The 26,712-nt window shown below is 46.7% G+C and overlaps 1 protein-coding gene across 1 annotated transcript in view; it reads left to right on the forward strand.

Moving 5' to 3' along the window:
- DSCAM (DS cell adhesion molecule) overlaps nt 1–26,712 on the forward strand; it is a gene marked incomplete at its 5' end in the record, with an annotated part of 727,362 nt that overhangs the window by 499,527 nt on the left and 201,123 nt on the right. The gene's annotated exons all lie outside the window — the stretch shown is intronic.

Raw genomic sequence — 26,712 nt, forward strand, 5'->3', positions numbered from 1 at the left:
AGTGAAACTTAGTGCTGTGTGTGTGAGAGAGAGAGAGAAAGAGATATTTAAGCTGGCTGCACAGAGACTGGTCTCCATCCTGTTTCACTAAGAATTTATTCTAGTTAGTCCATTATTTCCAATGTAACAATGAAAATATCAAGCAATTTATTTGTTATACTTTTATATCATGAAAAATTACAGTTCTGAAATAGGGTTGCTTTAAAATATGTTTTGTAGATCTCCAATACATAAATTTGACTTCTAAATTTTATGCTCTGGAGGAACTGATTTGCAAGCATCTAAAGACAAATTGTCATATCATCTAAGTCCAAAGTTGAAATGGTAATTAACAAAATAATAAACTGATAAAATAATAAAGAAACCCAAGAGCTGAGGACCAATGTGAACCAATATTGACCCATCTTTCCCCAGTAAAAGAAATACATTTTGTAATTTGGTTATATTTAATCCAATACATTTGATTTATAAATTTGATTATATTTTATAACTTGGATGTATTTTAAAATCAAAAAATCTTCCCATTCCACAAGTACATCTGTGTGCTCTAATAGATACAAGGCCCTGTGAGGGATGACAATATATCATCCAGGGGCTTTACCCTCACGAGTGAAAAGAGCTTAGGTTTTGGAAGAGGCGATAACAAGGAAGAATGTAGAGCTTACTAATATTAATGCAAGGTGGAGAATAATATCATATGTGCTATAGACGTGCCTTTCAGCGGAGGATAGAACTGTCATTTTGAAGGGATTAAGGGGAGCTTCATGGGGAAAAAATGTGTACAAGTGGATGGAATTTAAGAATCCAGAAGCTGATTTCCCCCACATTTCCTCTCTCCACACCCTTTGTGCTGGTCGTGATGCATGGGGGAGGACCACAAAGATGTCTCTCTGCCCTTAGTGAACTTTCTTTCTCGTGGAAAGATCAGGGTGGGTGTGTACACGCCTGTCTAGTAGAATGCACTGGAAAAAAGTACAGAACACCGCGCACAGACAAGGGTGTGATTTATATTTGCATATAGGATCAGAGACTACAGGATGAAAACAGGTGGCATTTAAGTACAGCCCTAGAGGATGCAGTGGATTTCAACGCTTACAGTCCCTGAAGGTAGATACAGGTGCACGAGGGAGAGGGAACAGAGAGCAGATAGAGGAAATAAAAATTCCCAAGGTGGGGCACCTGGGTGGCACAGTTGGTGAAGCGTCTGATTCTTGGTCTCAACTCAAGTCTTGATCTCAGGGTTATGAGTTCAAGCTCCATGTTGGGCTACACACTGGGCACGGAGCCTACTTAAAATACATGCATTCATATGTACATGAAAACAAAACTCCCACGGCTGTTTACCTACTGGTAACTCTGTCTGAATGTTGTACCCCACACATGGAGGAGGTTAGACAGGTAAACCTTTAAAGGGAGCATCAAAGGAAAATGGTTCTTAGAGTTGGCCAATTTTAGATTCTCTCAAACCATACTATCTATTAGCAGAGAGGTGCATTTATGTAATAGTTAATTTTTCCAGTTTTTAATAACACTTGATGCTTTTGTAAATTAGTTCAGCTTCGAGTGCTTGGTATTTTTAACCTTTTAACCCTTTAAAATCATAATATTTAAATTCTGAAAAATAAAAAAAAATGATTTAAGAAAGAGATATACACACAAAGACAGGAGATATACAGTAAATAGGTGCGTTTCTCAAATGATACCGTGAAAACAACAACAACAGCAGCAAACGGAGATGACTTTGCTGTTTGTGTGCGTATTCGAGCAGACTGTTAAGCGGATTAGCACGGGTGCGTGGCGGCAGCTCACGCAGCAGCAGGAGGTCTGCTGCCTGGCATACAGCTGCTTCACTAGGAAAATAGGGAGGACGTTGGAGCACAGAGCACAGCCTGCTGATTTCATGTCCCTGTGAGGGAACAGGATTATACCTGGCACCGCAGCAAGGCAGGTTCTGGGCCCTTCTTATGGGACATTAACCAGACTTCCATCAGGTGCGTTCTTTAATGTTTTGTTATTACTTCTATAGATGACAGAAAGAGCGCACTAAAATGCAGACCGCATCCACACGTACATGCACGTATACAGTGTGCACACACCAAACCCAGGTAGAATCAAGAAGAGAAGGAATCATCATCCCATTATCTTTTATTTTAATCTTTTTTGAGAGAGAGAGAGAAAGCGCGCACGCACACGCACGAGTGGGGGAGGGGCAGAGGGGGAGAGAGAGAGAGAATCTCAAGCAGACTCCCTGCTGAGCGCAGAGCCTGATGCAGGACTAGATCTCATGATCCTGAGATCATGACCTGAGCTGAAATCAAGAGTCAGATGCTCAACTGACTGAGCCAGCCAGGCATCCCTTATTTTAATCTCGTAATATGGCCCTAAAAATGGCACACATACACACGCGCACGCATGCATGCACACACACACTGCATTCCATGCAGACACAGAAAAATCATCCCAAATGAACTAAAACTACCCATCCAAACTGTAGCAGGACAGGAATAAGAGCCTAACAGGGACACCACTATCCAGCCCCTGGGAAAACCATTGCCTGGGATCCCTAAAGAAGGGACAAAGTTTCCTTCCCCTTTTCCCCAGTTAACTACAATCTTTCAGACACTAAAGAATTTCTCAGTATTGTTGGAATTTATTACATAAAACTGGTAGCAAGTCTACCCTGCGGTGGTATTCACTATTTTGACTACCTTCAAGCAGTAGCCCCTAAATGAAAACCCTGTTGGGGAAAAACGGGAACCCTACATTCTGGGTCAAAATTACTGACGTCCTCAAAGACTGTGTGAGGTGGACATGGAGGGGTGAAGCACGGTGTAATCAATAGGGAGCCCAGGGTCAGGTGGGGACACCTCTGGCTTTGCACCCCAAAGCAGTCTGCTTCTTCTTCTGGTTCTCCTCTTCTCATTAGTGATCTTGGACAAATTGCTTTACTTCTCTGAGCCTGTAAAATAGGAAGAATCACACCATCCTCGGGGGGTTGTTATGAAAATTAAATGGGATAACGTCTGTGAAGATATACCATAACACAGAAAGCACTCAGCATGTGTATTCCAGCACATGCAAATAGTAGGTGATCCTGTTGTTTGGAGAGAAAGAGAGAACATAGACACCAATGGTGTTGTGTGCTGGGACATTTCCAGAAAATCACTCTGAAGAAGAAAATTATAAGGTCATAGGGTAGGAAGAAGGAAGAGGAAAGATGACTTCCAAGATCCAGGGGAAGGTATATTCACTGTCCATGTGATGCTGATCCATGGGAGGGGCAACTTTGGAAACTCTGATGTCGTTAAGGGCTTTGGCAGAAAAGACAGAGGGACCAGGCACTACCTTCTGTTGACAATGCCGCAGCCCTCGCTGCCGGGATTCAGGCACACGGGCCTTTCACTGCATGTGCACCCATCAGTTCAAGTCAGCTCTGGTCAGTCTCCAGGAGCCTGACCATTTCTGGACAGACCTGGGTGATGTGATGGGACCTCAGGACACCAAAGTCCTGCCATTGCCAGGGAGGAGATGTTGGAGATGGCGTTCATTAATCTGCTTCCACCTCCGAGAATCCATATCGACCCCTGGATATTCCATTCAATCTCTGTGACTTTCTGCTTTCACACTGTCCCTGGGACCCACAGATCTTTACCATACACCTAGTTACCTAAATAAAAATCTCCTCTAGTCCTGGCGATTACTCTCTGAGACGCCTAGAAGGGATGAGCATGGCCCCAAGCTGCCCTTCTATGAAGTTGTGATGGCCTTAACCAGTCCCACAGAATGCTTTCTGGTCTCCTCATGGTCACACTGACAGGACTCCCTTTCCTCTGAGAACAAGATGAAGGCTTGTTTTGTCTGTTTTGTTCTTACAGAGGAAGGGGAAGGAGAGTTTGAATATGTAATATTAGTAAATTGAAATGTTTTTGTTTCCTAAACTGCCAAGATAGCGGAGTGGGTCTTAGTGCAATGTTGTTTTCCCTGATATTTTAATTCAGGAGCTTCTCAATCAGGCTTTGACTCGTGGGCTCCTGTAGGCTGTGGCTGATCCCATGAGGGTTCTGGGACCTCTTGATGTTATGTGCAAAAATATGTGTTTTTTTGAGAGGAAACACTGTGGTCTTCCTGATATCCTCAGAGGGATCCATGATGCAAAGAAGGTCAAGAACTGCTGTTCTGGAAAATCGCACCCTGGATGGTCTTGTGTATTTTCCTTGCAGCCCCTCTCAGAGCACTGGACCGGAAGCAGCCAGGCTCACGACGAGAAGTTATAAGGGGCTAAGGAGGAGTGAGCAGCCATAAGTCAGGCAGCAGACTGGCTTCTATGGAAAACTAGGTTTTGATAATTGCACTACTTTGGCTTCACGACCACACTTTTGAGGCCTTACGTCATCCATGATGTAAATGAATCAGAGTGATGTTACCTCTGGTTGCCAGTCAGGCTCCAGACTCACACTGAGAGGGCTCCACCCCTTCCGAGCCACATTACTGGGGACACGCGACTCACCCTCTCACCAGGCCTCCGTAGACCAGAGACAGCAATCATACCTCTCTCGTGGGGTTGTTGTAAGACTGACATGAGCCGTCACTGAAGCGCTCAGCATAATTCCTGACTTCCGGTTGATCCAGAGCAATGGCGGCCACTGTTGTGGTTGACGTTAGTGCTGTTGTTACAGTTATCATCCTCATTCCTGCATTCCCGTCTATGACGCCCCCCCCAAACAAGACAAATTAGGGCTGTGATAGAATATGAGGTGTCCCTGATTCAAAAACACCCAGTTGACACATTTTCATGACTTTAGTGTCCACCAGCCCCCACTCCAATTTATCCCACACGTATGCCCACACTCCTGTCCCTTCCCCTTCCCTTCTGAAGCACAGCTGCCAAACATATCTTCAGTTTTCATGGGAATGTTTGGGTGCAGAAACTGAGGGTGGGAAGAAGAAAGGGAAAGTAAGAGTGGAAACATGGGGCTGGGCAACTGTCAGCCCGTAGAAGACCCCCCATGCCTGTAATGCCGGTGGTGGGTGGTGGCTCCTTCCAGGTAGAGTGTCTTGTATTCCACCGAAGCATTTGCATTTCACTTCTTAAATGAGCCGGATATTCTACCAGCTGAAGATTCTTTGGGGTTAACAAGGAATTTGTAAAATGGGAAGGCAAACCAAGCGGCTGTAATTTGTTGCCAACTCTGGTTTCAGTCTCCCTCGTCTCATCTCTCAGGGTTAAGTGTTGCACTGTGTGCCCCCCAAATTCATATATTGAAGTCCTGACCCTTAGTGTCTTAGAATGTGACCTTATTTAGAAAGAGGGTGCTTGCGGATGAAATTAGTTTAGATGAGATTTTATTGAAGTAAAGTGGCCTTTAATCTAGTGTGACACGTGTCCTTATAAAAAGGGGAAATCTGGACACAGACACAGAGGGAACATGGTCATGTGAAGACAGGCAGAGACCAGAGTGATGCTGCCACAGGTGAAGGGAAGCTGGAAGAGGCAAGGAAGTTACTCTCCTAGAGTCTTCAGAGGAAGAACAACCCTACCAACACCTTGATTTCAGACTTTGGGCCTCCCAAACTCTGATAGAATATATTTCTGTCGTTTTAAGCCACCCAGTTAGTGGTGCTTTGTTATGGCAGGCCTAGAACACTAGCGCACTCAGTGATAACAGAGATCTTTCGGGGAGTCTTGTGTTTGAGGGGAGCACACGCTCACTGCACGGGCTGCAGCTGGTGGATCCTCATCTGTCTAAACCAGTGGATGTGAACTCTAGCCTGAAGAACTCATGAGCAGCCTTTTCCCTTTGCAGGTAATTGGTTTCAGGATGGGCATGATACCCAGTTTTGGCTGATGAAAGGTGAGAAGAGATCTTCTGGAAAAGGTTTCCTTATTCTTAATAGGTGACTCTGCAAGAGATGCTCATTTCTTCTCATTCTTGACCCTCTCTGGAGGTGGCACCTTGACCTGAGGCAGCCATTTTGGTATTTTCCTGAGGATAAAACTGATACATAGAGGAAGGTAGAGCCAAGAAAACTGGAAAAGTGGATTTTTACTGCTAATGTACTGTATCTGGAATCCCCCACCTCTGAATTCATAGTTGAATGAGAAGACCAATTACTTGGTCGCCTTTCTGTCTAAACAGTGTGGGTCAGGGTTTTCTCATTTGCTGTTGGAGACATCCCAGCGAAATGGATAAGGGACAGTATCATCAGCAATTCCTGGGAATTAATTCAGCCTGAAATAAACACCTCTGAGGAACTGAGGAGCCTTCTTTGATTTGAGGAACTATTATAGGGATTCATAAAGCGTAATCCTTTAGGTTGGGGTAGAACAGGTCTGGGGGAGGAATGGCATTTGAGGGTCAGTGACTATGTGCAAGCTTGGGGAACATCTGGGGTCCCAGAGCCAGGAGGCCAGTGCCCAGTGGAGGGAGAATGACAAATACAAATAGCATTTTTAAAAATGTTTCTTGGGACAGTTGGCACTGCTCCGAGGAAAAGAAAGTATATTTTTCTCTTTTCCTTACTTGCTTCTTCCTCCTCCTTCTTTTTGGAGGCTCCTTTCTACCCGGCAGCTGAAAAGTTATTTTTGCCTTTTTGGGGTAATCTTGGCTATTTCAGGGTTTTTCGGTTGATTTAAGATCCTTCCTCCCCCACGGCCTTCTGTGGGTGTTGGCATCAGTGGCATCTGTGTTCTGAGTCTTCAGTCAGCTGTCGCCCTCCACACTGGCCCCCACTGAGATGATTGCATCCCCATCTGGTCCCTGGCCATGGGGTCACTGCCTAGCTGCCCTCTTTGGTCTTCTGGCTGCCCCTTGTCGTATCTGTCCACTTGGCCAGTCAACAGTACCCACTGAGCTCCTGCTAGCATCCAGGACTGTTCTAGATACTGCATATTGAGTGAACAAGACAGAACTAGTTTACTGTAGTGGTGTATACATTTCCATGGAGAGAATGACAGGCATGTAGGTATGCAACATAATGTCCAGCAGAGAACAGAACAAAGGGAGGAAATAAGGTGTGTGTATGCTTGGAGAGAGCATTCCAGGCAAATGGAATAGCAAGTGCAAAGGCTCAAGGTAGAAACTGGTCACGTTTGAGGACCCCAGCAGGCCAATGTGTTTGGAGCGCAGGGTACACAATGAAGCCAAGAGAGTTAGGCAGGGGCTAGCTCCATAGTCAAACTTCGAACTTTATTTCAATGATGATGAGACACCATTGGAAGATTTTGAACAGAGGAAAAATATTATAACAACAATAACTGCAGTTTATGATAAACATGACTATTGTCTGATTCTGACACTCAAAAGTCTCTTTTTGTGTCTGACTTAAGGGGAGGGGCTCAGGGAGGCAAGAGAGCCAGCCAGCAGAGCAGGTGGCGGTCTTGCAGCAGACCCAGGACACTGGGTGGATTGTGTCTGCCCCTGGGGCTCAGAGATTTGCTTGGATTCTGCTTCTCATGGCCTATGATTTGAAAAGCTGCCTGTTAGAAACCCAGAAGGATCCCTCCAGACCCCACGCTGAGCTGGTGGAGTCCAGCACTCCTTGATGGGACCCTCCTGCTATGCTCCATCTCCACCGCCACCACCACCCATTTCCCCAGTGCACTAATCTCTGCAGTCCTTCCAGGAATGCTGTTTGGTTTTTGGTTTACTATGCTCTCCTGGCTTCCACTTGGCCTTTCTTATTATAATTAGCCCTCACTCAACAGTTTGAGAACCATGTGGGCATTCTGCTCCTATCGACTGTGATGAAATAACCACAGGATGGATTTAAAGACTCACTAGGTCCACTGTAAACGGAACCTAAGCCAATATGCATTGCCCCTTGGCCTATAGAAGCCCCTGATTGGAGGACCAGGGTGATGTTTTGGTTCTCTAAGAATTAGTGTCAATTCAGGGTTACTATCCCTACACTTGATAGGTCCTTTTTCTCTGGCCACTTTTAGGATTTTCTTTCTCATGGGATTTCAGAGTTTGGGATGTACCTATATGCTGTTTCCTTTGTATTTATGTTGATTTGGATTGAGGAATTGCTTTAAACCCGAGATCTTTAAATCTGGACCTTTAAACCTGAGAAGGTTTCATCTATTATTTCTTCACTTGATTTTCTGTTGTTATTTTATTCTCTCTAGGACACACATGTTAGTCCACTTGGTATTGGCCCAGGACTAAGATTTCTGATACTTACATCATTTTTCTTCAGTCTTTTCCCTCTGTCATCACATTGCTTAGTTTTTTTAAAGATTTATTTTTATTTATTTGGGGGGGTGTGGAGGAAGGACAGAGGGAGAGGGGGAGAGAGAGAATCTTAGACTCCATGCTGAGCCTGATGCAGGACTCAATCTCATGACCCTGAGACCACGACCTGAGCCGAAACAAAGAGTTGGGTGCTTAACTGACTGTATCACCCAGGTGCCCCCAGATTGCCTGTTTTTAAATCTATTTCACCATTACTGACTCTTTCTCCAGCTGTCTCCAGTGTGTATGAAGTCCATGCACTGAAGTTCTCATTTTAGTTAGTGTGCTCTTCAGTTCTAGGATTTTATTTAGTTCCTTTTATATATTTCTTTGCTGAATTTCTAATTTGTCTAATTTCAGAACCCAGACTCTTATTTCTCCCCACAGGATTTTGAAAACCATATGCTATTTTATATATATTTTTCACCTCCCCCTATTATTTGTATGGTCAAAGCCATTGCTTAGGTCTTTCATTCATTTAACAAACATTTGCTGAGTTCCTGCCATGTGCCAGGGAGTCAGTCAGGCATCGGAGCTGGATTCCCAAACCTCTGCACCCCCACATCCTTTCTGTGGAAATCCTGCAACCATAGTCCACCAGCCACACAGGCAGTGGGACACGTTGGGTTTATTCTTGACATAAGGGAGAATGCACACCATGGGGTGCCAGTGGGGTGTCTCCATAAGAAGGTGCTGGAAAGGATGTATTATATGGCTGGGTCTGTATTAGGTGATTTGGGTGAAGGATCGGGAAAGCTGAGCTTGGCTCTAGATTGGATGCTGTCAGGAATGGGGGCAGTTCCTCGATCAGGCATCTTAATGAATCTTATCTGCAAGGGGGGAGGGATGGAGCCAGGCTAAAGCTTAGTAAAGATCTGCAGAGACTGTGGACTCTGGGAAACAAACTCAGGGCTTCAGAGGGGAGGAGGGTGGGGGACTGGGATAGGCCGGTGATGGGTAGTAAGGAGGGCACATATTGCATGGAGCACTGGGTGTTATACTCAAATAATGAATCATGGAACATTACATCAAAAACTAAGGATATACTGTATGGTGACTAACATAACATAATACAAAATTATTATAAAAAAAAGATCTGCAACTACTCACAGTAGTCAGGACAGTGGATGTTTAGTCACGTTGTGGTTTATTTGGACAACATTCATGCTATTGCCTGTGTTCAGACATGATGGAGTGGGTGTGTTTTATCTCAATCCATCTCAACCACAGAGCGATCTGGTCTGATGCCGGTATTTTGTGAAATTGTTTACTCTCAACAAGAGAGCACCCAGGCCCACCTGGGAGTTCCCAGCCAGCTCCTGGACGTCAGGGGCTACTTTTCTCTCCTTCATTGCTCTTAATCATTGCTATCACTTCATTAGTTTTAACGCAGTTCATCTCAAAAAGGACACAGAAGCTAATGGATGGTTTTGCTTAGGCATGCCTAAAGAAAAGCAGCTACAGAGAAATGTCCTCAAGGGCCACAGGCCAGGGTTTTTTTGCAAGCTCAGCAACAGCAAGCTCAGGAATCATCTGGTCTGCCATGGACCTTGTGAATATGTGCATGGAAATAAGCTTGCAGAAAGGTGAGACTTGGAGACTTCCTCTGATAATGTATTCTATGTAGAATATGGTGCCTGGGCTGTGATGCTCACTTTTCTCTTGGGGGCTCCAGGTCTGACCCTCTGCAGGGACAATCTGAACTACTCATGTTAGGACACATCCAAAGGCAACAGCTGCAGAGAAGAGCTTGCTGATGAACGTTTGTAATGCCATGGTAGGTCATGGTGGGATGTTCACAGCCACCAGGGCTGTGACCAGCCATCTGCTCCATGCAGTTCCAGCTAAGGCTGCAGCAGAAGCAAGGAGCCAGGTTGGCAGTGGGCCTTCAGATATACTGTTTCCCCACCTATTCATTGAAATCCCCACATGCTTTGCCACCTGCTCAAGCTAGGCATTCACATGTGAGCGTCTGCCTACTTAGCTGCCGACGTTAAGGCCATTACAGAGGAGGAAACACACAGGCCACAAAGAACCTCCTCATCAGAAGAGGTCCCCCAATCTTTAGCTGATTCTGGGCCCCAGAGTGTGACTGTAATTGTCAGAGTTGTGTATTACACGCCAAAGGACCGTACATGATGGCAGATGCATGGGTTGAGAACAGCTGTCTCCATACTCTTGTTCTCCCTAAAGAGAACTATAAGATAAATGGTGTCCATCTAATTCTAATTTTAGTTTTCTCTCTAAGGAAATGGAGGGGCCAGAGGCCCCACTTTTTTGCTGGCGTGACATGATTCTCATCACTGGGAGGTACTGTGGGATCTGGTCTATACTGAGAAGTTCCCATCTTGCTTCCTGCTTCTTATTACTTAGCTTCTGTATTTGCTCAGAGCGGAGTCTTCACTGAATAGGAAAGAAGTTGTGTGCATTCTAAGAAGGCACAGCCAGTGCAAAGGCCCTGAGGCAGGAGAAAATGTGGTGTGTCCCTTCATTGATGCTGCTGGCAGAAAGAACAGATTTCAAGGAAGTGGGGACAAAGTCCTTCCAGAGCAGCACAGATGTGGCACTCAGTCTGGGATAATGGCACAGCCTCTTCTGTTTTTTCTCCCAGAGGGTGCCTCTGTATGTGTCAGCTTCTCCTTTAAAAAAATGAAAACACGCAACATATGTTGGTTAATTTGCTTTTTTTTAGTTGATAACATATCCTAGTGGTCTTTCTAGATAAATACACAGCTCCTGCTTATTCTTTCTTATGGTACATCATGTTTCACTGTGTGCATTGGATTATCTCTTAGTGGACATTTAGCATGGAAACAATTTCTTGGGTTCATGTCCTTTGAGAATAGGCTACTCCAGGCCCTGAGTCATAGGTTCTCCCCACTGCTTACAGCGCAAAGCATGCAGGACGGAGGGAGCCGGAGAGCTGAGGCCAGACCACAGAAGACCCTGACGGGGGAGTTCAGAATATATGTTTTTAGGTTTTCCTCCCTTCTGCACATTCTGTATGCTGTTGAGTGCTACTGCAGAACAGTATTTTTCCCCAGAGAGGCAGCACAAATGCCTCGTCTTCTGTGGCTCGTTTATAGATTTGATACAGAATGGGCCCTTGCTGAGAAATGGAAACAGAGTCAAGTCAGAAAGCACCTCACATTCTGAGGCTTTAGCCATTCGTTCTGAATGGGAGAGAGGAGAGAAAGACACTTGTAGGTAAAGCCTACCGATCAGCACCAAGGGAAGGGCGTGTCCCTCTGGAAGAGGAGAACCGGGCATCCTCTGACCTTAAATCGCATTAGTGAGCACACAATTCCCTGCTTGTTGTCACTGTCGTCACACCGCGCTGCCAGTTCTGTGTGGCCTTGGCCGTGTCGGCAACATGCATGATCATTAAGAAAATGAATGCTTCCTGAGTCGTCCCCCGGATTATTTTCCGACACTTCCTATGAACCTGCCGTTCTCACATGCCATTGGAAACTCATTCCAGCTGTAGAAACTGGTATAATAATTACCTCACCGGGTGTCAGTGCTCATGTGTTAGGGTTACCTAAGTGATCCCTTCTTCTCATGCAGTCCCATCCCTGCAGGAGAGGCAGGGGCCAGGCGGTGGGTTTGGCACGAGTGTGTGCGTGCATGTGCATACAGCAAATGCATACATGAATATATACATCTGTACATACATACACACAGTAATTACCTTTGTTTTCTTCCGTCTCTTATCCCCTCATCATTCGACCTAAGATGCACTGAGTTAACATCATAGTGTATCATTTACGGAATAGCAAAGAAAAGAGTGGGCATCCCCCAGGGTCTTTGCATCCTCTTCTAGGGGAGGCATTAGTGTTTTTGGTCTTATACAGGATAGATGCATCTTGTTAGGTGAAAGTATGACCTTGCTATCACCTTTATTTGGAGATGAAGTGCAGTTTAAGGAGACGTGTGTGGATGCCATTGACAAGGGGTAGACTTTGATGATTGTTACATGTCAGTTTGGCTGGGCCATGGTGCCCCGTTGTGTGGTCAAACACCAGGCTAGATGTGGCTGTGAGGGTATTTCTTAGATGTGATTAACACTGAAATCCATAGTCTTTGAGTAAAACAGATCTCCCTCCATAGTGTGAGTAGGCCTCGCCCAATCCATTGAAAACCTTCAGAGGAAAAGCCTGAGTTTTCTGCAGGAAGAAGGGAGCTGGGCCTCCAGCCTGGCCTGCAGGTTCTGGACTTCTGGTCCCCACGATTGCATGAGCCTGCTCCTATCTTGAATCTATCTATCCGTATGTCTCTCCCATCAGTTCTGCTTCTCTGGAGGACCTTGACTGATGCAGACTTTGGAGCAGGTGGCCTGGCTGCTCAGGCAGGCTCGCATTTCTGCACACATTCCTTGCAGCGCTCACAACCTAAACATCTCCCTCCACAAATCATGCATTTTAATGCGCCATAGACATTCCGCATTATTTACTAAGAGTTGGAACTGAGATGTTCTCTCTATAAATACTCAGGGTCTGCTGCCTTTTAATTTGGGAATACCCAGGTTTAAATCTCAAGTCAGAAATATCTATTGGATGCCTATTGTCTTTGTTCTCTCTGGCCGCCAGGACAAATTACCAAAAACTTAGCAACTCAAAAGAAAAAAAAAACCTACCCATTGATTATCTCAGGGTTTGCAGGTTTAGAAATCTGGTGGGCTCAGCTGTGGTCTCTGCTTTACATTTCACAGAGACCAAAATGAAGGTGTCAGGTGTCAGGGTGCACTGCCTCCTGGAGGCTCTGGGACAGAAGCCGCTTCCCTGCTCACTCAGGCTCTTGGCAGATGTGGATCTGATGTCCTTGTTTCTGTGTTGGCTGTCACTTGGGATCACCCTTAGCCCCTAGAAACCTCTTCCGGTCCGCGTCTCAGAACTGGTAAGGGTGGGTTGAGTCCTCCTCACACTTCAAAACTCTCTGACTGTCCTTTGACCTCATTCCTCCTGCCTCTTCTGTGGCTGCATGTAATTAACTGACTCTTCCTCTTTCCTCTTCCACTTTTAAAGGCCAGGGCCCCAGGGCCCATCTGATTACATTGGAACCACCCAGATAATTCAGAATCATATCTCTATTTTAAGGTCAGGTGATTAGCAACCTTAATTACACCTGCAAAGTATCTTTGGCCATGAAACGTAACATACGTGCTCCAGAGATTAGGGTATGGACATCTTTGGGGCACCATTATTCTGCCTCTTGCACCTGCTGTGAGCTAGGACTTTGAATGTCCCTGCCCTCATGGCCCTGACAGACCCATTGGAGAAAAGAGCTGAATGCTAATGACCAATTTGTCATAGCACCACTGCAGACCAAAATAGCGAGGTGTAGATTAGCAGCTTCAAAAATCACACAGCAGAAGCCAAGTTATTGCTACCTGACCCATAACACCCAGCACACCACATTGTACACGGTAGGTGCTCAGTGGTTGAATGAATGGGTGAATAGAAAGGAATATGGACCAAAAAGCTAAATCTTTGGGAATCATCTGCTTGACATGATTTAACATCTTTTATTGACAAGTCCATTCCTTAATTATATGTTGAATATGCCGTCTATACTCCACTCTGTGCAGCGCCCTACAGATGTGATGGTGAATAAACCAGGGCACCTTCACCTCGTGCGGGTTTCAGCTTGGCACTGATAATTCAACCAGATGAATACACGTGTCGTTAAAAGCAAGGATAGTGGCACAAGGGAAATGCACTAAAAAGGCTGGTGACACTCCGTCCATGCCACACGCATCGTAAGCGAGGAGACTCCGAGGAAGTTGGCTTTTAAATGGAAGGTGAAAAAACAAAGAGAGTGTGTCATAGGGTGGCTTTCAGGGGAAATAGACTCTGAGGTGGGAATTTGGGGACAGGAACCTGGTGGGGGAGTGCTTGAGATCAGCACCAATTAGCAGCCATCTAGGAGGGAGGGCAGGAAGGAGCAGGAGCAGAGGGAGTTGGGGTGTGGGTGCAAGCAGGGCCTCGGCTGGTGCCACACGGTGCTCTGAAGCTGGGCTGGTCCTCCAGAGTTGTCTTGAGCTGGGGCTGGAGGCCTGGGATTTACGCCAGTCACCTTGATCCTCAGATCCCTTGGAGGTAGGTATGATGTATGCCTTTGGTAGTTAGAAAGCCTTGTGATTATAATAATCAAATGCATTTAATATTGCCAGCTGTACATATTATAGTCACATGCACACTGAGAAGTCTGGTCCTGATGGTGGGACGTGGGGGAAGTATAGTGAACCAGTATTCATTTTCTGCCACCACGGTCTTCAGCTGGGTTCTGTTAAAGCTCCTGTGACAACTTCTTGGACAGGTCCCAGAGCTTTCTACTGACTCCTTTGTGCAGTAATGGCTGGTCAGGTTTAAACTATGACATTCATCCCTCCCCCTGGCTGGAGCTTCTGGACTTTTGTTGGGGGTGGGGATTATAGGAGGAGATAGTGAGGGACAAAGGAGCCTTTATTACCTTAGCTATGGTGATTCCTCTAATACCTGATGACCATCAAAGCCTGTAGCCTACACTCCAGCCCCTTTCTCTGACACCAACCGGGTGTCCTACAGTTAAATCCCATACTAATGCTAACTACCCAGAGTTAGCATCTCACCCAGAAATTAAAGGACTCAGTTCCTCAGGACTGTCCTAACTTCAGATACCAGCACTAAGTGGAGTCCCCAGGCCACCTACTTCTGCATGGCCATCCATGAATTAGGGATTTCCCATGATTGACCCCCTCGGTTTTGAGAGTTCTCTGGAATGACTCACAGAACTCACAAAAGCGCTATGCTTAAAGATTAATGTTTTATTAAAAAGGACAGGAATGAACAGCCAGGAGAATGGGTACATAGGCAAGATTGGGAGTAGTCCTGAGTACAGGAGTTTCTGTCCCTATAGAGTTGAGGCGTATTTCACCCCAGGACACTGATATGTTCAAAACCAGGAAGTTCTCCAAGTCTTGCTGTTCGGGTTATTACAGAAGTTTCATTGTTGAAGCATGATTGATCAGATGATGATGGACTCAATCTCGAGTGCCCTCCTTTCCACAGAGGGCAGGGCGTGGGACTGAAAGTTCCAACCCTCTAATCACACGCTCTGTCCTTGTGGCATGCCCAGGCCCTACTTCAAGCTACCTGAAGTTTATTTGCATAAACTCACGTATGGCAGAAGAGGGCAGAAAGTAGCTACTGGGGAGTATGAATTTCATTCTCCCACTGGTTTGGCACTCCCAGCCACTATGAGTTTCTCTAGTAGACTCCTTCGCTTGCATTTGGGTGGGGGACAAGTGACACAAGCCTTAGCACTCTCTCATAACTTGGGACAATTTCCTTTTCCTTCTCTATGTCCCCCATAGAGTGTCTTTTGCACTAGAAAGGAATGGGCCCGGCGTAATGGTTGTAAGTAGCAGAGTTTAGTAAGTCCTTAGTGGGAATCTGGCCTCGGTATTCTTTTGAAAATTGAAGGATAGGACACCTTGATCTTCAGCCTTGAGTCATAGAAATGAAAGCAGGTAATAGCAGAAGTCCTTCTCAGCACCCACTGGTATGTTCTTGGCCGCCTAGCTAGCCCTTTTAAGTAAAAATATTTTTTCCAATTATAATAATTACACCCGTTCCCAGATCTTTTTAAAATGGAGTGGTAAGGGAAAAGAAAAATCTTCCCTGATCCCAAAATTCAAATAACAGTGTTTTAAAGGCGACCCCATAGAAGTATTCCTCTTTGTCCTGCCCAAGGTATGAAAAATGTGAAGGAAACGAAGGAGTCAAACAGTAGCATCTCATTTGTTGCTGATACAGCTGATATGAGATGGGGCTCTTCGTATCTATATGTATGGGCTAATGACCTTCCTAACTTGAGCCAAGAGTTCAGTAGGCTCACCCAGGCAGTCCTAAGCATGAGTAGACTCCTGACAGCTTTTGTGCCTTACCAAAGCATAGACCCACCATGCATACCTTTACTGCATGAGGGTGTATATTCATTTCTGTGGCTTTGTAACAAATTATCCCAGACTCAGCAACGTGAAGCAGTCCACATTTATCATCTCCCAGTGTCCATGGTCAGGCAGTCAATCACAGCTAACCTGAGCTTTCTTCAGTGTCTGTCAAGGCTGCAATGAAGGTGTGAGACACAGCTGAGGTCTCATCCGAAGGCTCACTTAGGGAAGGCCCTGCTTCCAAGTCCATGTAGCTGGTGTCAGGATTCATTGCTCCCCAGCTATTGGACTGCGGACCTGAGTTCCTTCTGGGTCAATGGCCAGAGACTTCCCTCCATTCCTTGCAATAAAGATGTCTCCACCATGGCTGCTTGCTTTACCAAAGCATGCAAGAGAGTCACAAGATGGAAATGTAACCTAGGCACAGAAGCAACATCCCATGACATTTGCCATGCTCTGTTGGTCAGAGTCACAGGTCCTGCCCACACTCAAGAGGGAGAGATTCCTTGGAGGTATGAGCTCCAGAGGCAGGGTCACTGGGGGCCATCACAGAATCTTCCCATCACGGGTTTCCAGCTCTAAAGACAAGGCAGAGGAAAGGACAGTTAGCTCTATGAATAACCTACCCAGTTCTACCTCCATACCATCAACATTTTTGTCATTCCGTATTCTTGCGATATGTGCTCTGTAGTGTCCTCCATCATACTCCAGCGCTATGTCTATTTGGCCCTGTCTTTGGCAGCCAGTTTTGCCTTCTCATAATTTCTTTTTTTTTTTTTAAAGATTTTATTTTATTTATTTATTTGACAGAGATAGAGACAGCCAGCGAGAGACGGAACACAAGCAGGGGGAGTGGGAGAGGAAGAAGCAGGCTCACAGTGGAGGAGCCTGATGTGGGGCTCGATCCCATAACGCCGGGATCACGCCCTGAGCCGAAGGCAGACGCTTAACCGCTGTGCCACCCAGGCGCCCCTGCCTTCTCATAATTTCTAAGCTGCATCAACAACCTGGCGTCCTGCACATATTCCACTGATAATAGAGTATAGGCAACAAAGAAGGATATGGGAGCCCGGAATGTGCAGAAAGGCCCTCCCTGCCTTTCAGGACGTCATGAGATAGAGAGCGAGCTGGTGCTCAGCAGCCTTGGCAGCCCCCGGAACTGGCATGATGGGCAGGGAAGGGCGCTGGGAAGGAGAAGGTCTCAGAGATGCTGGGGCAGGTAGCAACGCTTACAGCCCCACCCTCCCTCTTTCACCGCTCAAGTCTTAGATGTGCAGATGATCTAGCCCTCCATTGAAGCTGCGCCTAATTACTTCCAGCAGCCTCCGTGGCCATGGCATGTCAGGACTCTTTCAAATGCTCTCATTAGCAGCGAGGCCGGGCACGTCGGCCGCACCCGGTGCAGCACAGCAGCCGTCCCCGAGCCGGCGCTGGCACTTCAGCGGTGTCTTGATGTGCACGTTGCCCTTTCGCTGATTAGCCGTGGAGATAAAAGGAGGCCATGGTGAGGCTGTCTGGGGATTCAGAAATTCTGGGTTGGTCCTTCTGGAGGACATGCAAAATAACCTGCATTAGCCGGCCTCCATCATGCACGTCCACTGTGAGCGTGGGATATTAGAGCAAGTTCAAACCAACTACAGAAGATGCATCAAGCCAGCCTAAAATTTTCATTCCCAGCTTCCCAGGTAGCACCGTATTCCTACCCTGGCCCTAGAGCACCCATCCCTCCCCCTGACATCTTCAAATGCAATGGCCTTTGTCCCCCTTTTTCCACGCTCCTGACCCATGCCCCCGACTTTTCCTTTAAACTCCTACCCTTGTAGGAATATTTTTAGATATTCCAAGATACTGCATGGATGAAGCTCGCCACAGAGTCCATGAAGCCCGAGGCTTCTAGAGGGGGTTCTGCCCACCCGAGCTCTAGAACTGCAGGACCCAGCCAAGGACAGAAATACTCTTGGATTTAGATTCAAAGGTTGTGAAGTCACGGTCACTGTGAGCAGAACCTCTTCATAAACAGCACAAGGTGACAGTGTGCTGGGACTTAAAAGTCAACAAGGAGGCCACCGCCTTTATTCAGAACATTTCCACCCAGGCCTGAGACCCGGGTCAGCGTGGAGGGCTCTCACTCACACAGCCTGGCCCAGTGCGGTCTGTCTCCCAGAGGACAGTCTCTCAATGCAGCCTCCAGTGGGGGAGAAATCTCTTGCTCACCAGCCAGATCCACCCCTGGGCTCACTCACCACAGCAGACAATATGCCTCAAGGCCTGTCCCTCTCCTGGACCTGCATGCCTCCCTCTCCATCATGCAGCATGGTGGGGGTGTTTCTCCTCTTTCCTGGCTGCATAGAACCACGATGTTACCCCATGAGGTCATGACCACCTCAAGTTTGGGCTCCCCAAACTTAAATCCCAGCATCCAGGCCACAAAGAGAGTTCTCATCTCACCCCTGTGCCTGGAAACCTGGCTCATCCCACACTTCAGAGCAACAGCTGCCTGCACAGACAACCTCCTCGACCTTTTGGAATGTTCATACATATCCTTGTTCACAGTGCTGCAGACCCTCCGTCCTAGAAGTCCTGGACTCCCCGGAGGGAAGGGAGCTCAGCTGGTCCCCTGGTTCTGCATGAGGCTTCAACTCCCTTCAGCCACCCAGTAAGGGTCTCATCTGGCCGCGGCGTGTATGTGTCTATTGACAGATCTCACTACTTTTAGGGGCATCTTATTCTAATTGAAATATCATGAACACTATTTTTATAATACTATTACTGAATCCCTAGGTTGTTCTAGGGAATATACCAGAAACTTTCAGTACACTTACATGCCAGTACATAATGACGCTGCAATTTGGGTCTCTGCATTTGCCCTGTTTCGGATGGTGAAACCGGTGTCCATCAAGGTTAAAGTTGGACTCAAGGTCACATACAGGGAAATCAATCATCCTGGTTTGCCTGGACTGTCAATTTTAGCATGCAACATCCGGCATCTTGGGATTCCTCGCGCGGGAAGAAGTTAAGGAGCTGAGGTGTGACTCTTCGCTCTCCCAGGCTGCACACTATCGACGGCTGCCGTTCCTCTAACTGTGCTCTTCATTGTCTTGTCCACTGTTAGTGCTTTCTCTCCATGTTGGCTCTCATTGCCCCTCCGTCCTCAGTATGACACATCACCCACTGCAGACTCCTCTTCTGCTGGGCCTCCTTTTGGGCCATCCCTGTCCTTGCTGGGCATTTGGGGAGTGGCGAGGGATTCTTGCGCATGCTCACACAAGCCCCCTAGACGTGCTTCTTGATGAGGCTGTAAGGAACAGGAACCTGGATCTCACCGGACCTTGAAGACTGTTCTTTGCAGGGCCACCCCCGTCCCTCCCCTGCCTTCCCCGTCCCTCCGCCTGGCTGTGCCAGCATGGCAGCTGGAAGGCTCAGTGGTCTGTCCAGTTTTAGACCGCTGCAAAGCATCGGGCCTGCAGCACACCAGAGGCGCACTTACCCAGCTCAGAGAGCCCTATGGAATGTGACTTCCTCGCTTACGGACCCCTGGGATGAAAGAAAGGGGAAATGATGAGTTCCACCTGCTCACGCCACCCTCCCTGCCAGCACCAACCCGAAAGGGAGGGAAACAGAGAGAGGCAGCCTGTGCTTCAGGCCCCAGGGAAATCTTCCTGCCTGCTCCTGTCCCATGGCCCCTGTCCCCCGGGGCCTCCCTGCAGGAGAGGTGAAGGTGGGGGTCCGCCAAGCCATGTGAATGTCTAGTAAGCTGCAGCTGATTGGGCCAGCCCCCGGCTCTCCCTTTCTCCCAGGTACTGGGGAGGAGCTCAGGTAAATCCACAACCTCCAGAAGGTTCCCAGGAGCAGAACTTGCTCTTGTTAGGATAGCAGCCTCCCCCCCCTTTTCTCCCCCTAATGAGGTCCTGCCGCTCAGGGGGGGTGAGCAAGCTCCCAAGGCTGTTTGCTGCCTTTCCTGACCATCCGCACAGCTTTGATTTAAGGACGTGCACTTTAATCACCCATCATGTGTCATTAGCCCGACAGGCGGCAGCAGCCGCAAGACACATATGCCAGTAAATCGCACTGAAAGTCGCTGGAGCAACCCTTTGTTGATTTTCTCTCAGCTGTTCCACGCAGCTTGGCCATTGTTAGTACAGCACAGTCCCTTTTGCAGAAGGGGAACAGGAGTGGGCTCAAGGGAACCAGTAGAAAGCAAGAGTATCCCTCCTCCTCTCTCTTGGTTTCCTTGCTGTGGGCTGGACTCTTGTGAGGTCAAGCTGGCAGTCAGCAGAATGAGCACTGTTTTGTGAAATAATTGTCAGGACAGAAATTCAAGCATTTCTGCATGCAAATCATGATGGCACTGAGATTTCTTGCCTTTTAAGACACCGCCTTTGTCCATCCCACCGCTGGCTGCTGGAGAAAAGGCAGGCTTGTTACAAACCACATGTCTGGTGACAATGGGGCTTTTCTGCCTGGCACTTCCCACCTCTGGCACCTGCTTCTGAGCAAGGCTCCTGCCTGCCGGTGCTGCTCCTGTGTAGCCCATGTTCCTGTTTATCGAGCTTTGACAGAGTGCACCTCCAGCAGTTTCCTGCAGCCCCCATTCCTTTGCAGTTTATCTCTGATACCTCTTGGGTCTGCATCATGAACCATGAGATGCCAAACAGACTCAGAGTCTTAAGAAACTGACTAAGCAGAGAACAGCCAATGGCAGCACAGTTGTGAATTGTAACAGCAGTTCGATGGCAGCCTGGATGATAAAAGAGATGGTTTCTTAGACCAGTGTGAGAGTGGTGCATTCCCTTACGTACCAGCCGAGAAATGGCCTCCCCCACGTGCTGTCTAAATGTGGAAAGGAGAATCCATTTGGGCACAGAGGTGCATTTATTTCCTGCTTTCCTTTAGCTGTGTGTTCTGGGGTCCACAGGGCTGAAATGCCCATCCCAGCCGGGAACTGCAAGGCGGACCCCTGAGAGGTCCCTCCCTCTGCTGCCCATGTGGACCCCTGTCATGGCAGGCCTTCTCTGGGACACCGCAGGGCATGAACGGGATGACAAGGAATGGTCGCTGCTGGACAGGGTTTCCTCACTTTCTTTGCATCATCCCTTTCTCCTTCAGAGATGCTGGTCTAACGCAGCAGCCACAGCCCCCCTGCTCCGTAGTCACGGACTATAATGCAGGAACAAATTGTGCGAGAGTGACACGGATCCTAGAGTCTTGCAAGGCTTCTGTGTTATAGGTGGGGCTGGCTTCGCAGGGGAAGGGCCCGGTGCCCAGAAAGGTCTCATGCTTGAGTCAAAGCTCTGCTGTCACTGTTTGGATTTGTTTCAATTTAATTTCATTTCATTTTTTAAAATTTTTCAAGAGTTTATTTGAGTGAAAATTGATTCCAGTGGGGTCAGTGCCAAGCCAGAAGTGGTTAGGAGCACTCTGTGAACAGGAATCAGGGGAGAGACATGTAGAGAAGGTGCAGAAGCAAAGAAAGGAAGTTATTTGATTGGCTACAGCTTAAAGCGTCGATGGCTCTTTGTGTTTGATTGTCCTTAGCATTTTGATTTTGTAACCTTGGGACATTTCCAGGCTCGATTCCAGTTTGCTTCTGTCGGCACATCATGCCTTTAAAGTCACATCAGGCTACTGTTCAGTGAATTTACCAGAAGCTTGTGTAAACGCCGCTTTGGCAGCAGTGCAGAGGGGGTGCCCACCGTTTCATCTTGTACACGACATTCTGCATCGGATGTCTCCCTCCCCACCTGTCAGTCTTAAGGCCCTGGCTTGACTTCAGCTCGTTCCCACTCTTTGGAGGTGCGGCCTCATCCTCAATGCTCCCGGGGGCAGCGAGTCCGTGTCATCTCTCATTGTAGTGATCTCTTGTCTGGGCTGGGGGATGATCTCATAGTCCAGACGGTCCTTTCCTCTCTCGGCTTCCTTCTGAGCACCGTTTGGGGGCTGGGAAGCTTTTGGATACTTGCGCATGGCAGTCTGGGGACCATGGAGATCCAGGGGTCAGTAGGCACTTCAAGTATGTAGCCATTCCTCTCTTCTTCCCTATGCTTGCTGCTCCGTGAACCTGTCAGGAACTTCTATTCCTCCACAGCTTACACTCGACTTAGAGATCTCCGGTCTTGGCTCCCCAAAGTTTAAAGGAGCTCTTACATTTCCAGCCATCCTGACACTCCACTTTAAGCATTCTTGTATATGCCAGGAATGCTTTTGGCTGCAAAAAACTGATAATCTGACTAACAGCAACTTAATAAAGATTTATTCTTTCTCATGAGCCACAGTGGTGCAACAACTCCATGACATCATTCACATCCTAGGGCAGCGCCATCCTGCATGGTGGCTGACTTAATAATAATAAAAAAGACACATAATGTAAATTTCGTATGTCATTTAAACATTTCTAGTAGCAATATTAAAAAATAAATAGGTAAAATTAATTTTAGTAATATATGTCATTTAACTCAATATATTCCAAATACTGTCCTTTCAACATGTGATCAGAAATAACATTATTTCGGAGATATTTTACTTTTGGGGAGGCCCTCATTCTTCAAAATTTGATGTGCATTTTATACTTACGGCACATCTTCATTTGAAGCAACTGTATTTGATTTGCTTAATAGCCTCATATGGCTAGTGGCTACTGTATTGCACAGTATAGGTCTAAGGCTTTTATCTTTTTAATTTAATTTAATTTTTTTATTTAAATTCAATTTAGTTAATATTTACTGCAGTATTAGTTTCAGGGGTAGAATTTAGTGATTCATCAGTTACGTACAATACCCAGTGCTCATTCCATCACATGCCTTCCTTAATGCCTGTCACCCAATTACCCCATCCCTCCACCCGTCCCCCCTCCAGGAACCCTGTTTGTTTCCTAGAGTTGAGTCCCTTATGGTTTGCCTCCCTCTCTGTTTTCATCTTATTTTATTTTCCCTTCCCTTCCCTTATATTCATTGCTTTTGTTCCTTAAATTCCACATATGAATGGGATCATATGGTATTTGTCTTTCTCTCGATGACTAATTTCATTTAGCAAAATACTCTCTGGTTCTGTCTGTGTTGTTACAAATTGCAACAAATGACAAGTCCACAATAACCAAAATATGGAAAGGGCTCGGATGTCCATCGACAGATGAATGCACACACACACACACACACACACACATACACACACACATATATATGATGGAATATTATTCAGCCATCAGAAAGACTGTTTAGAAATTCTTAGAAATTTTTGAAAAAGGGGCTCCACATTTTCATTTTGACTGAGCCCTGCAAATTGTATCTCACATTTATAGGTAGTAGCTATGAAACTAGCCTTCTTAAAAATGTTCATTTCTTTCTTTCTTCACTACCTTTCATTAGTTAAAAAAGAAAAAGAAGTCCCAGGTCTCTTTACCAGAGCAAAACTAACCAACCAACCCAGTGCCCACGACCCCTCAAAATCTCCTCCCCCAAAGATCTATTTTTCTGTCTCAAAAAAACACTTTGTTACATTTTTCTCTTTCTCTGTTCATTTGCTTTAATTTTAAACTGAAAAATGTAACAAGACTCTTGCAGGAAGACCTTTCCTCCCCAGCTTCTGTGTTTCATAGCTGCGGGCCCAGAAGTCATTAGCTGTAAACAGAAAGTAAGGTGTAAAGCCTCAGACACAGGGGATGCTGTCAGGTTACCAAACTACGATGGCGATGAGGGGTCACCACCAAGGTCAGAGGTGGAGGAGAGAGCAGCATGGTTATGGTTGGAAGGGTTGACCGGGATATAGAAATGAGCAGGGAGGAAGAGAGGCCCAGAGGCCCATACCAGTGAGGACAGAGAGTTTATGCTCAGAAAGCAGAAGACCTGAGGCCCGTGGTGAACAGCCTCCCTGACCCCTGCGAAGCCTAAAATATGGTTGTTTTTACTTGAGTGTTTTGATCATCTGTCCATCCATCCTTCCCTCCATCCATCCCTCCATCCCTCCCTCTGTCCCCCCGTCCCTCCACCAATAACTTCAGGAGTCCCTCTAACAAATAGTCATCTTCTGTGTGTAGGAGGTCATGCTAAGCCCTGCTGGAGTTGTCAGGATCTCTGCACTTAAAGAGTTCAGGTTTGTTGGGGGAGCTACCCATGCTTTGTGAGGAGGGAAGCCATGACATGCGTCACAAATGTCATGTCTATTGTGCAGGCAATTCACTGTGGGAGTTTCGAGGAGGAAGCCAAGATTTTTTCATAGGGACATCTGTGAATGTGTCGTACAGGAGGTGGCATCAGGGCAGTGTATTAGGAACGTATGCGACTGCAACAAGCAGAGATGAGGAGGATGGGGAAGGCATTTCTGGCATTGAGAATAGCCTGAGCAAAAGCCTAGAGGCTAGAAAACAAGCTATTTTATCTGGAAAAGGAACACACATAGTCTACTGTCAACCTTTGGAAGAGGCTGAATACTTGTGAAAACAGAGAAGATACCAGAGAAGTTCTGATGGAGAAGTAGTTATCAGCTGTCTGTATGCAAGATGGCTTGGAAGAGATGGAGTGAGTGGAATAGAAGTGGAGGGAAAGCTAGTAAGGAGGCTGTCGCAGTAATCTAGACGCAGGTCTGCTCCCCACAGGTAAAGTGGGAATAGGGAGGGCAGGGCAGGGTAAGTATCAGGAGGGTAAGTCAACAGAAACGACAGCAACCAGACAAGTAAGGGGGAAAGGGAGCAGTTACACCCATGGAGGGCAGCTCTAGGTCCAACCCGGGGCAGATTCTGAGCACCCACTGGCCTCTTCATTTTTACAAATAGGGAGCAGTTACAGATCACGTGGAACCTGCAAAACACAGCAGTCCCTAGAAAGGTGATCACCTGCATGGTGAGTCCAGTTCCAAAGAAACCGATCCAATTGGATACGGAGATACAGGTGTAGGTGTAGATATATGAGATATCCGTATCTCACAGGGTATCTGTATCAAGAGGTAGATACACGGACAGAAGGATAATGCAACGTTGGCTCATGTAATGGAGGCTGAGAAGTCCCACTGTTGGGTAGCAGGACCCAAGAAAACCAATTCCAGTCTGAGGGGCCAAAGGGGCAGATTCCTTCTTCATCCACCTTTTTGTTCTCTTTAGGCCCTCACTGGATTGGATGATGCCCCCCACATTGGGGAGGCCAATCTAGTTTCCTAAGTCCATGGAGTCAAATGGTGATCTCGTTCGGGAAGACCCTCACTGGTACACTCAGAAATAATGTTTAATCTGGGTGATGTTTAATATGGGCCACGTTGACTAACCATCACAGGAGATGAATGGCTTCCTGGGGGCGGGGGTGTCAATACAGACACAGACCTTGGGGAGGTGGAGGTCCCTGTGGGATAGGCTTATCCCACAGGATAAGCGGTGGCTAACTTTCCCCTCCTCAGGTTGAGCCTTAATCCTGAGGGCTCCCTCTTAGAATTGTGTAAAGTGGGGTCTGGGGACCCACACATCAGCATCACTGGGTTCTGCAGATTCTCGTGGAATGGGGCTCAGTAGTTTGTGCTCTGTCAAGATCCCTGGGCAATTTGTGTGCATATGAAAGTCTGGGAAACTATGGTGTGTTAGTGTGCTGAAGGTGCCAGAACAAAATACCATAGACTGAGAATTAAACTACAGACATTAATTTCTCTTAGTTCTGGAGGCTCAAAGTCCAAGACCCAGGTGCTCCAATTCAGGTCCTGGTAAGAGCCCTCTTCCTGGTTTGCACATAGCCATCTTCTTACTTTGTCCTCACATGGCTGCTGCTGCTGCTTTTTTTTTTTTTTTTTTTTTTGTGCATGCACAGAGGGAGTGAGTGAAATCTCTTCCTCTTCCTATAAGGTCACCATGCTATCAGCAGTTTGGAGCCCCACCTTTATGACTGCTTTTAACCTTACTTACCCGAGAGCCCTAATACAGTCCCCCGGGGGAAGTACTCTGCAGACCGACCCCTGAAATTGACAGGAATTAGGCAAGTACTGAACACATTAAAAAGTGGCCAGTATAAGAGCTCTTAAAGTCACTATTAAAATGTCTCAAATATCTAAGTCTTTCTCCATTTGCAATTACCAACTTCTGGATGCTTTGTGGACGTTTCCAGAGCTGGATTACATCACTATCCCCATTGGCTATGCCACTTCCGAGGGAAGCAGCCATATTGAATCTTACCTCTCCTGTCAAGTACCTTTGGAAGTTTCCTGTAAGATTTTAGATTAACTGACTTGTGCTCAGTTAAGTTACCTTTACCAGCATAGGACAGGTACCTAATCTAAACAGTACAATCCACCTGAGGCTGGAAAAAAGTGCTACATTTTGTTCCTTCTCCTCTGTAGTTTATTTCTTTTAAAAGCTTAGATGGTATCTCTTAGTTCAGCATTGCTTTTTGCTGGTTTCATCCTGCACAAAAGTTGGCTAAGTCGTATTTAAGGAAGTGTGTCTCCAAAACACTTATTTGAAACAGGCTCCCTTCTTCATCCTGTGATCTAAAGCAAAATCATTATAGGCTCTCTTCCAGAGAGATCTGTGATGTCAAAAATTCTGTTTCCAGTATATACAGTTGTTATCTCTCCTCA

The sequence above is a fragment of the Ailuropoda melanoleuca genome, chromosome 1, assembly GCF_002007445.2.
Source record: "Ailuropoda melanoleuca isolate Jingjing chromosome 1, ASM200744v2, whole genome shotgun sequence".
NCBI classification, from domain to species: domain Eukaryota; kingdom Metazoa; phylum Chordata; class Mammalia; order Carnivora; family Ursidae; genus Ailuropoda; species Ailuropoda melanoleuca.